A 12,263-nucleotide genomic window follows, 5' to 3' on the forward strand; every position below is an offset into this window, starting at 1 on the left:
ATATGTATATATATATATGTATATATATATATATATCAATCGCATCACCGTAGTGTGCTGGGAGAAATTCTTTCTCTGGATTTTGATACTTTTAACATACTGCTGCCGGTTGTAAGTAGTGGGAAACAATTCGTTAGAGTAGAGAATGACCGATACAACTTGCGCGCTCACTGATCACAAATAACTAAGAACAGTGAGAAGGCATTGGTTCATCAACCTTATGATTGATGCTGCGTCCATTAAAGCTGTGTTCCGGGGGAAAACTCCGCTGTGCTGGCCTTGCAGTGGTTGACTCAACAGGGTAGCGTAGCATGGTCCAGGCCGACTTACAACTCACATTCATCCACTCAGAGTATTTGTGCTCGGAACGGTCTTTCAGTCATTTGGTTATCTCCACACCCGTTGATTTGGCCTATGATCACCCTGATGCTGCTTGGAAAATGGATTTTTTCACGAACAGTGTGAGTGTGAGACTTAACAGAACTGAATAGGTGTGTAGAAGCATCCGAGAAGAAACAAGAAATGACTCATACCTGGAACTATTACTTCGAGAGTGGTTGTTGCGGGGAGAAATAGTTGAGCTATCCGTGATTGTCAAAAGCTGTCTTACTAGAGGTAGATAGCCACAAGAACAGATACATCCGAACAGTACTATTCCACTTTAGCTAACTGAGTGAACACGTACGGTCGTTTGTTAATCCAACGTAACCTGACTCTTCGTCTCTAAACCCATCCTGACTTCAATCTACGCCACGACGATTGTTTTCTCGGCTAATGTGACGGACAGGTTCACATTCAAGCTGTCGGTTTGAGATAAGAAAGAAAGGGCTGCGCGGAGTGTGCGTAATCGCTGTTGTTGTTAGCTCACTGAGACAATGGCGACCACAAACTCTGATCAATTTAACAGACTAATCGGCCATCAGAAAGATCCGAAACGATGTGATCATAGTACGAACAAATAGGAGACATCAACCAACACGCGGTGGACGGCGAATGTAAGAACTATGACCGTTAACTAATGTGTTCACGGAAGCAACCAGGAACTATGCATCTGTTGAACAAAACGGGAAACTGAATAATGTGCATCTATATTACGTTTTTTTGAGTGGAAGTACCTGATCTAGTGCCGAAATCCAGCTTTGATTTCAGCAGGTTAACACAACCGTACTCAGAACACGTTAGGTGTTGCGAACAGTCTTAGCGCAATTCCTTCATGAATACCTGTGTGAATTAGATTCAAGTAAGAGCGGCAAATTCCTGAGTAACTAAGTAACTTCTCTGGTTTGGTTTAGGGTGGCTCCTATGACACGAATTTGTAAAAGCCGTAAATTATGTCAAGCTAAACGTTACCTATGGTTTTATTACCATATGTTTTCCTACTCAACTGTTGTATACTTTGACTGAAGTGGTTTTTTGCTTATACGAACCCTGTAAACGTAGCCCCAACTTAATAGAATGCTCCATGTGAATAGCGTATGCGACGGGCGGGGATAATTTCATGACTGTGTCGTCCTACACATTCGTTTTCACGCCGACACACGGTGACGCAAGTGGAGTGGAAACGACACTTAATCGGTGATCACGAATTGTAACCTGATTGCGGGCCAAACCCATGGATAGGTCTAAGCATGCTGGATGTATCAGCACTAATCTTACCACACGTATTCCGTGCTGACTTACTGTTTGGGTGGATATATTACCGAAAAGTCTTCTAATTCCTCAACTTTTTTCTTTGGATAACGTAAGCAATACTTCCTAGGAGCCCCATCATATAAACACCTGCTGTAATTTAAAGCGACCCTGGATAAATAGTTCAGCATATATAATAATAGGTCCGGACAGTATGTCGTTCATTCAAACTGCAATGGAGGTATACCCGACTGACTGGGTGCAATTTACGGAAATACGCTTAGGATTCACATGACCGGAATGAACTTTTTATTACGCGCAGTGGAAACCGATGGTCCAGAGGAGCGGATAAAGGAAACTCCGAGTACTGTGATAGAACATCATCAACCAGTTTGAGTAGAATATCCAATCACCCGGTCGTTTACTTAAGCATAATTCTTTGAATTCTAAATAGTTACATCAATGAGCTTCGCAAGTAGCCCATAGGTTACTAGAGAATTTACCCCTATTCAAGCGCTATTCCCGACTTTAGTTAGTAACACCTACAGGTGAATTGGTCGTGCATAAGCCGTCTAAGCAATACGGGCTAACAATGACTCTTGTAACTCAGTCTTTCCAAACCTGTATTCAGTTGTCTCGCCATTCAAACAGATTTTACTTCCGGTCAGCAAGCCACAGTATATGGTACATCGCGTTCCGATAATACGCTAAGGGCGCTGGCCGCCGGACAAATTGTATTTGCGTTCGACTTTTCCGGAGGATGTAAAATAATTGGACGAAACTGCGGTCGGTCTGTTTCAGTTATTCTGGACCCAGCTAGTGACAGAAGCTTGCATCTAGACTTACTATCGCCTCTTGGTTGTCATTGTCGTAGATAGGTCAAAGTGAGTGTCGTTTTGTCAGGATGAATGTCGGTTAAAATGTCCTTTCGGTTTGTATGGATGGTTCAAGCTAACGTTTGAGGATGTAGAACCATTTTGATCGGGTTTGGGTTTTCGAACCTCTGGCTCAGGATGCTTCAACTGGTGATTTCTCGTGTCACCGGTACGTTTTGTTTGTTTGTGTAGGATCGTAAGTGATATGTCATTTTGGTCAGTGGGTGTTGGTGTGGGAGTAATTTAACTTTTTGCTGCTCGGGTTTTACACTTCACATCTGAGCAACTTCTGTAGACAACTCCTCACTGATAACTACACACTACCATGTGTCAGCGCAAATGACCTAGAACGTCTCCTAGCACACTGTACTGTTCTACGCTTTCCTTTCTCTTCATACCCAGAGGTTTGGTGATTTCCATCGCCACATATATCAGTCTATGACATGTATCGTTGTTTTCTCTCCACTCCTTCAAAATTTTCTAAATCTATCTCTTGTCGTGTGCCTAGCGTATTCCCGGTCGCTGCTGTCTTTCAATAACTTTTGCTATTCATTTTCAGTCTCGTCAATCGAATGTAGTCACTTCTGATTTTGCGAGCACATACTTCGTAGTTGTTTTCGATAAATCAGGATAATCTGGGACTAACCCAGAAGTGAGGGTTTTAGAAGATTTCGGTAGACATTTTGGATTTATAGCCAGAGAACCGTTTCGTATCTATCGAAACAGAGTGGAATCACAAGTTGATTCACACGTATCTGCCAGTTAAGCCACCGGATGAGTCATTCGCTTCTGCCTTCTCTTTAAATATGTTGACAGTTTGTGGTGAAGACCCAAGAACCTGAACACTATCAAAATGATTCTAAATAAATCAACCCATCCACCGTAAGATCAGAGCACCCCTATCAACCGAGAAGACATTTCAATCAACCTGGAGGAATCTTGCCGATTGTTTCCCCGTCTGCCTTAAATCCCGGTCAACGTGGTAACCCACACACTTAGACCGATGAAACTTTTAAGCCAAAAGCTACACGTCTCCCAGCTAAAAGCCCACTATATGCCTAAAGGACTAATAGGAAGCAAAATGACTAGACACGACTTGGCTGACTTCTCACTAGTTAACCTGGTGAACTTTAGTTGATTTAGATGAATGTATTCATGTTCATACCAATTCTGTTTTGACGAGATATTCACCCAGATCCTAGCTCAATGGTTTATTGGACAGAGGCAGCATCCGAGTTCCCGTCAAACTTGTGTAATATTTGAACCCAAATTGCACGAAATTAGTGAAGCACAGTCATTTGAATATCAGGTTTGTTTTGATGGGAATCTCACCTGTAACACAGATGAATATTTTCTCTATGATGTTCAGCCCCAAGAGGGGCGAAACTGGTCGCGGGCCATCAAATCGTATTCAACAATCTTGTGAGTAGTTCAGTACGCACATGAGATATATCGCGGCCTCTTGAATATCATATCATCTGAAACGTAAAACGGCCTGGTTCAGCACAATCAGATGCTTAAGAGAAATTCAGCTGCGATCACGGTGAGTGTCCCGTAATAACCAAATTGGCAAAAGAGTGTATTTGTCAAAATCAGTCTAAGGTAGGTTCAAGTAGAACATGAAGTTAATGGAAACTCTGGGACCGCGCCTACCTGATGAGCCCCAAAAAGGGAAAAACCGATCATAGGCTGCTAAAGAGACTTTGGCAACCTTGGGAGTGGTGTATTACCCCTGCGCAGGCTAAACTTCTCTACAAAGCCATCCACAGATCCTTTCTAGAGGCGATTTCCTGAATGACTTACCTGAACATCTTTTTCACTTGGAGTTTCTCTCCTTGATGGCTTTTCCTTTGTTAGTCGATGGGTTTAGGTTCTAGAAGTTAAGGCCCTTTCCTTTAGTGAAACCCACCTCCATCTATTGTTTCCGTTTCTTTAAATTCTTCCCTATTCGGAGCATAAATTATCTGTGGGCAACGTCGTATTCGTTATTTACTGGTAGGGATGCCCCATTTAGGAGTAACATTCTTGACGGTGTCCAGTGATCACTCGTTTGCACAGAGAAAGTCTGTTAGATCGCTCTGAACGTCACCAGTATGGCTTCTTAATCAATTTTATGCTTTATCCACGTGCTCGTTGCTAGCATTGTTTTGTTTTACTGTATGGAGTAGTTAGGTCAGATAACGTTAGATCCCGCTGAGCTATCATATTTGTCCGAAAACGGTGGCATGCTTCTTGCAAGGGTCAAGGATCCACTTTGCATTCAGTCGCATTAACGCTTTCGCCTAAGTAATTCTTCTAAATACTATCTCGTTTCGCATCCGCTTCAGTGATGCTATTTTGCCGATTCGCATTGCTCCGGAGTGCGGGAGAATTATTTCCCAACGAAACGTTTGAATGAGGTCCACTTTTACTAGCTTTCAAAAGTCAGATTTTCATGCGGGATCAGACAACTCTTATACATGTAATGACATACAGTTTCAAGGAAAAAGAGATCTAAAGTTGTGTTGTACAACGTTACAAAACCAAGTAATAACTTTGTCGTTCGAAGCTCAGACGCCGTCAAAACATTTGTGCTCGACAAGTTGCAGAAGCTTATATCCCATTCGTATGATGATATAGGCAAACTGATTTTTAATCCACGTATCACATTTCCCTGGGTAGACAGAGACGAATTTTTGAATAATGTAAAATGTTTGTCGTCCAATCATTTTAAATGTGGGTGTGTAATATCCGATAATAAGCGGATGGGCGAAGGGAGTGTGTGCAAAATCAACTTGGATGGATCAAGCTGCATCTGTGGTTCGACTGTTGATTTCTAACCTCGGTTTTATTGGGACAATTCTGAATACTATTCAGCTTTACGTTGTGTGTCAGTGCAAAATCAGTTCACAACTCACCACACTTCTGCTCCGAACTCAAACGGTGATCGACACATATAGCTGTTTGATTGTATTCATATACAAGCTCGCGGGACAAGATATTGACACAGGTGTGCCTCTGTTGGACGAAATACTTTGCTATCTGTGGTATAGGGATAATTTGTTCTGGTTAGGAGTCGTGGCTAGTGTTCAGAATTTGACATGCATATCTTTCGATCGGTTCTATGCTGTATGTTTCCCACGTCAGTACAAAATGCACCAGACGCAACTCATTACCGGATGCTACTTGTACGAGGTCGGGATGACCTTGTTCTTGTTCATTCCCAATTTTTTCCTTCGCCGATACCGGTCAAATCAATGTTACTCTCAATTTGCTTTTAATGGACCAACAATCGACAATTTTTTCCGGGTACAAGCCTATCTGTGGATGCTCTTCAACTACCTTATACCCGCCGTTATTATGATTAGCTCTCATGTATATGTGATTTATGTGTTACGTCATCCGGTCGCTGGCCAACAAAGTAAGACTAGTGTGAAAAGACTAATCATTACGACTTCAGTGATGGCGGGTGTGCTTTTGGTACTTCATTTGTACGAAGCAGTTAGGTATATTCTGGCTAACTCGGATGTAATTCGATACGCGGCGGGTTCCCCGGTTCAACAAGTTGGGGTTCTACTTATCACTCTGAGTGCTGTCTTGAACCCATGTGTGTTGATAGGTACATCGCACACAGTACGTAGACAGGTGATTATAAGTGTTTTGCGCTCTGATACCATCAAGAACGGAACTTCTTGCACAACCGAAGCGAATACCAATTTATAAATCCAGCAGGTGGATACTGTTGTGTATTTAGTCACATTGAATATTTTTACTAATATCATTACTGTTTCATTGGCATTTTTACAAATTTCTCGATTTTTGTTTTGCGTTGCTTTCTTTTGGCTTGCCTATACAGAATAATCACCGCATAAGTGCTTGCAAAAACACGGAAAGCAGTCCCAAGCCTCTCTTTGGAATTTTAAATGTGCCGGATCAAAAGACCTTTTCTTCATCCATAGATACAGTCTCTTAAAAGGATGTTGTTTGCTAGGGTGTGGCTGACACAGTGGGTTGCCATAGGCCCTGTTATCAGCATAACCTTTCTTGGTAGAAACATGAAGATTATTCTACTTGGATGGTGATAACTCTACCATCATTAGCGCTAGGGGGCAGGCCTACAGAGAGACCAAACGCTTGTTTGGCAAATTGTTCAAATCCCCTTGGAAACAAACGTGAGATGTACTTGAATCTGCGTAAAAAGACAGATTCAACTTTTTGATCTATTAACTTTTGAAAAACTTTTGAGAATTGAAACTACCTCTGTGCTTCTAACGTCTATTATTATTTAACGTTTTTATCAAATAAAGATACATGGTATTTGCACACCAAGATAATGAGAAATTTGCATAAAACCAAGTGACAAATTGCTTTGCGGCACACACATATATAATGTTTTTCAAGTAATATATTCATTAAATCACAGCAACTTTAGCCTTTTACGCAAAAGAAACATGAGCTCATTCCATTCGTTTCTCACAGAACTGGTTCTGAGATATAGTTGTAATATGAGGCCTCTGGCAATACACAGTTTACAGATCATTTGTACGCGTTGCTTCAGAAATAGAGGTCAGTATCAGCCATTACGTAGTCGGAGGTCTGTGGTGCTTTGCAGTTCTTGTTGGTCTGCTGAGCTTGAGTATCCGTACGAATTGTTTGTGCTCGCAGAGATCAAGTTTGCTCACTCAGACGGATGTCGCCTTCGTAAGGACAAACATTCGAGTTTGCGCAAACTCTAAGAGGCTTTCAATGACTCGGTGGGACAGTTTGATTAGAACCAGTCTTTTTGAATATCAATTAAACTGGGATTGGGGTTTCTGATTATTCGGGTGAACCAGACTGCACAGTGTCCTCTAATTCTACCAATGATTGGTTGCACGACAAAATGGTAGTGCACGCACAATATAATAAGAGCGAAACTGGAGTCCGGTGCTTCCCTTCGGTGTGGATTCACCAGAATAATTGCGCCAGGACAGGAGGACGACTGTTCAGACGAGATTGATGTGGATGTGAACAATACACATCCTGCAAACCTCACAACATGCGTCAACAAAGTTGTCCAGCGGATTTCAAGCGTCTGTGGTGCTACCTGACTGGAAAGCCCTGATAAGCGGGCCAATCGATCGTCACAACCAGGACAGTTACTGGGTCGTCGCATCGATTATTTGTCGGGCATACCAATCAGATTTTTCAAGCGTGAACACGTTCACCAGTTCAGACATGAGAATTCAGATGCATCCAACCTGCGCTGGTGGAATAGGGGCAACACATCCACCCCACATGTCAGGTGTCCGGAATTCAGGTCCTGGCACGGCCGTTGTATATGCACCGCTAATGGGCTCTAATAAGAGTGAAACTCGACTCCAGTGCTTACCCTCCTTTGGAGTGGAATTATCGCGCCAGGACAGGGGGACGACTGTTCAAACGAGTAATGTGAATGTGAACAATACACATCCGCAAGCCGCACAAGATGGAATGACTATGTTAAACGAGGGTCGTCCAATATGACACTGCTAATAGTTATGAACTGGGCGAGATACGTACCCAACTTCGGGAGTCAGCGAGCCCTCCGTCCACTGGAGACATCAATATTGTCATCACTAGCTGATTACCAACCAATATGAGCTCTTAGTTTCTGATCAGATGGCTCTTGATCTCTCCATTCAACTTGGCAGTTAACTTGCAAACGTTTCATCGCAAAACGGTTAAAAATAAGCAGTGCTCGGTTACAAGGTCTTTTCATTTGAAAACGGGAAAACGAAATATTTGCGAGTTAAACAACCAATAAACTTATCCGAATTGCCCTATCGCCTGGGTTAGCCTCTTGCGGTCGTCTGACATTAAGAAGATCCCACACTACTACTACGGGTATAACTTTGGATCATTATTTCTTTATACTCTTGACAGGATACAAGTGACTGAAGACACAATTTGCAATTTATGGGCATTTAGGGAACTAACCACTTGGCAGTTATTTCAAAAAACAACGTGTGCCAGTCAGGGACCACAATTTGTGACTCCATGCTACCAAAGCCATGTAAATCTAAAAGACATTTCTATCTTGAGAACGAAGAATGTAGCTAACAAAGCTTGTTTTCTGTGATTGTTCTTCTTGGCTAATACATCACAAATTTATATGGTAGCAGAAATCACGTGAAAGAGGTTGAGATCGGGGCTACATACACTGACGTCAGTGTCAGGCAAACTTGTGGGCCTGGATGCTTCGTAGGCCAGTTCATGCTCAGAGGTCGCACAAGTTTCTTTTGGATGCAAAGTTGCGGATCCAGCAGTCGAATTCCAATCGCCTCTGCGATCGACCGTACCAGCAGTGATCGGTTCAGAGGTACCCGGTATATGGTGGTGAAGGCTTGCTCCTTGTCTATGACATGATAGGTCTCGACCAAATGTGATGCAAATGTGCTTATGCCTGGTTTCTTCCCGCTAACGCTCAGAGATACAGGATTGTATTCTCGTATTCTGTCCGACAAATGCCTTGTCGTACGACCGACGTATGATGCTCGGCACGAGCATACAAATGAGTACACACATTTCTATCTACAAGCTTAGGAAGGACCTGTATTGCGCAGAGGACGTCACTTCGTACCAGCTGGAAAAAAGCTTCCTGAAACTTTCTACTGAAACAAAGCAACTTTGTCAATAAAATATCTTAATTGCTCCCGGATGAAACATGCTGACCAACACTGAAGACACTTCCACTAAAATCCAGGCAAAAGTTACCACCTGTTTGAAAGACAACCGACATATTGCGTAAACGAATTGACACTCGTTCAAAACTAGTGGTACAACCTTCCTTCATATGCATAGGCTCTCAATTACATATAAATCTGACTCCCTGATAGGTCTTATAGTTTACACAGGCAACCCACAGTACCCTGTAGCTTCTTGGTGGCTAGTCATACTAGTACGCCTACGATGTTTTGTCTATAAAGCCTATAGGATAAATCTTAGTTCATCAAATGCGTTCGAAATTTAAACGTCACAAACGTAAGCATGTAGTTAATGGTTGCTTCATTCTTATTTTTTAATCTTCATGTGCTCCGATACCGCTGAACTAATCCGGCATTTTATCACCTAATTTAACCTGCTTTTAACCTACTTCATATGCCTCATCAGTGAACATAAAGGAACTACGCTTACGATTCAACTCCCGCAGAGGTTATTCTTCTGCACTACTTGCCAGTGGGCTATCCAATCAATCTTGTCCGGGTCAAACTCCAAAGTGAATTTTTGAAAATGAAACTCTAGTCTACTTACCTAGTTACAGAAGGTGTTGACGATACATTTATTGGTTTTGAATTTCATCCTACATTTCTGGAGCAGCACACTATCTTTACCGATACTGGTGCAGCCAGTTACAGAGGCACGACAAATAAGTAACTTAAAGATCAAACGAAGGAACACGTAAACCTCCGGACAACAAATCAGATAGCATTCGGGTACCTGATATGGTGTAATCTTTAGTTGTTGATTGTTTTGGTAGAATAGAGCAATGGTGAGAATACGGGAACGGTGCGGTTTTAACCCGTGATGCAACAGTACGTATCCGTATACGCAGCGCACTCCTACGATTACCGATTATGTGTTGTACAGCTCATGTTTCCGTAAATCTGATGGAGAAAGAACATTTCCGCACGAAATATTCTACTAATCGCGCACTCATAGTGTAGATTAACAAAAAGCTGCCGCATTAAGAAAACCAGTAGACGAGTGATGGGACGGATAGAACGATAAGAATGGCATTCTGGGGATGTTCAATGATATGCTGAATTAGAAAACTGAGACATCGTTTAGCCAGTACTATAGATGAGAACCACTTGATCGCTTTTGATAGCACGCACAACTTAAAGTGAAATTTCTGTGGTTATGTGCTGTGCCGCACCAGCCGCCATCCATGAGGACATCCATGTCAGCAAGTACGGCCTTGTGAAACCTTTGCAGACGGCTAAACTTCAATTCATGATAAACAGGCGGCCAACAGGTGTCATGGCACCCAGTTGCTGTGATTATAACCCAACGGGGTGCCGAATTTTCGTATATGAACCTGTGCTGGATCGACTAACAAACGTTTGCTATGTAAAGGGATGAATCGGCCAATAAATTCTGTCCATGCACTTCACAACATTCGGCTGAATGAAAGTAATGATCCTGCTCCATATCCTTCAACGGGCAAATCAGTGCCAGATTTAGTAGCCGGATACCATAAATCACCTAGAGTTTCGTGCATCGCAAAATTTGTAGTTCTTTTTGATGGAGTGGATCTCTTGTCCTCTTTAAATCCTTAGAAACTAACATCCAGCAGCAATTTACACTGAAATATTCTAAATACACAAAGAGTTACCATATGCTTTAAAATGGAAACTAATTAAATATTGCGACCATTGGTCACTTGTGGTCGACCAAGGTTTGGATCGCTTCGCGTGTGTTTCGGTGTTTGATTGGCTGTTTACACCGCAAAGTGTGTTAGAAATCACTGGTCTACGTGAAGAAGAAGAGTTGAAAAATTACACTTTTTTATGTTCATCACCTTCAAAGCTCAGTGAGGATCACACATTTATGGTGTGGGATATATATATATATATATATATATATATATATATATATTCACTTCAAGGTAGTCAAATTCACGTACTCTATAGAAGACGCAGTACGTTCAAAAAATAATTACCTAAACTAGCAAGCGTGGCATTTCACTGGATTGTTTTGTTTGTCTCATTTTGAAGTATGAACGAGGCGTAAAACCTGATTGACGTTGGGCTACTTGTTGAGCTACTGACAGGATAACTTTGCCATTCGGAACTTCAAAACTGGATTGAACCGTAAAGCGTATTGTTCATTGATGATTGAACAAAACCGATGTCGCTCAAGTGCGCATTAACTTCGTTCTGTACCTGTAGTTGTCGAGACAAAATGGAACACTGAAATTTGTCTGACTATTGTGAGTGCGCTTATTTTTCATTCGATCATTCATCCCATTGTTCGCTATGCATCAAAGTCCTAGGAGAGACCGAAATTGACACTTTCGCCCGGTCTCTACTACTACTACTTTACTAATGTGGATTGAGGGTTCAGCTGAATGGAAATATTTATGTGAGATGTATTGCCGAAAAATCATGGCTCTGTCTAAATTCGATAAGTAGTCAAAAATTTTAAATATAACCATTTGTGATTTTAACTCGTCTGAGCGATTTGTATTACATATTGGTGTGATGAAACTGAAAAAACTTGTTAGGTTCAAGATGGTATCCGGATTGCTGAAATACCGAGCAATCCCCAAAAAATAATCATCAATGGAATATTTTCACTTTATTTCGGTGGCTTTTCCCGTGGCCTTTACCACTTATCACCTTAGGAGCCGTAATTTAAGTGTATCTAGCATACTAACCCAAATTTATGGCCTTACATAAAGTTGCCACTCAATACATCTCTAATATTCTTAGGTGGTTTCTTTTTGCGAGTTGTCAAAATTATTACTGATGATACTTGTACTACGTAATGACACCTATTTGTCATAGAAGCATGAAAAGAAATCCCTAATGAATAATGGAAAGAATGGTGAAGGGTAGAAGTTTAATGCGGAGTATTTCTATGTCGTTAGGAAAAGCAACCAAGAACTAGGTGTCCGGACATCCTTGAAATGAACAACCTAAGCGTCGTGGGGAATGGGGGAATCAGATAAGTGTCATTTTCTACAGGCTTTCCAGTAGCCTACAGCGGCATCACTTGAATCACGCAGCAATCATTCTCCTTCAAGAAGAGACTGGA

Source organism: Opisthorchis viverrini (genome assembly GCF_000715545.1).
Source record: "Opisthorchis viverrini unplaced genomic scaffold opera_v5_238, whole genome shotgun sequence".
NCBI classification, from domain to species: domain Eukaryota; kingdom Metazoa; phylum Platyhelminthes; class Trematoda; order Opisthorchiida; family Opisthorchiidae; genus Opisthorchis; species Opisthorchis viverrini.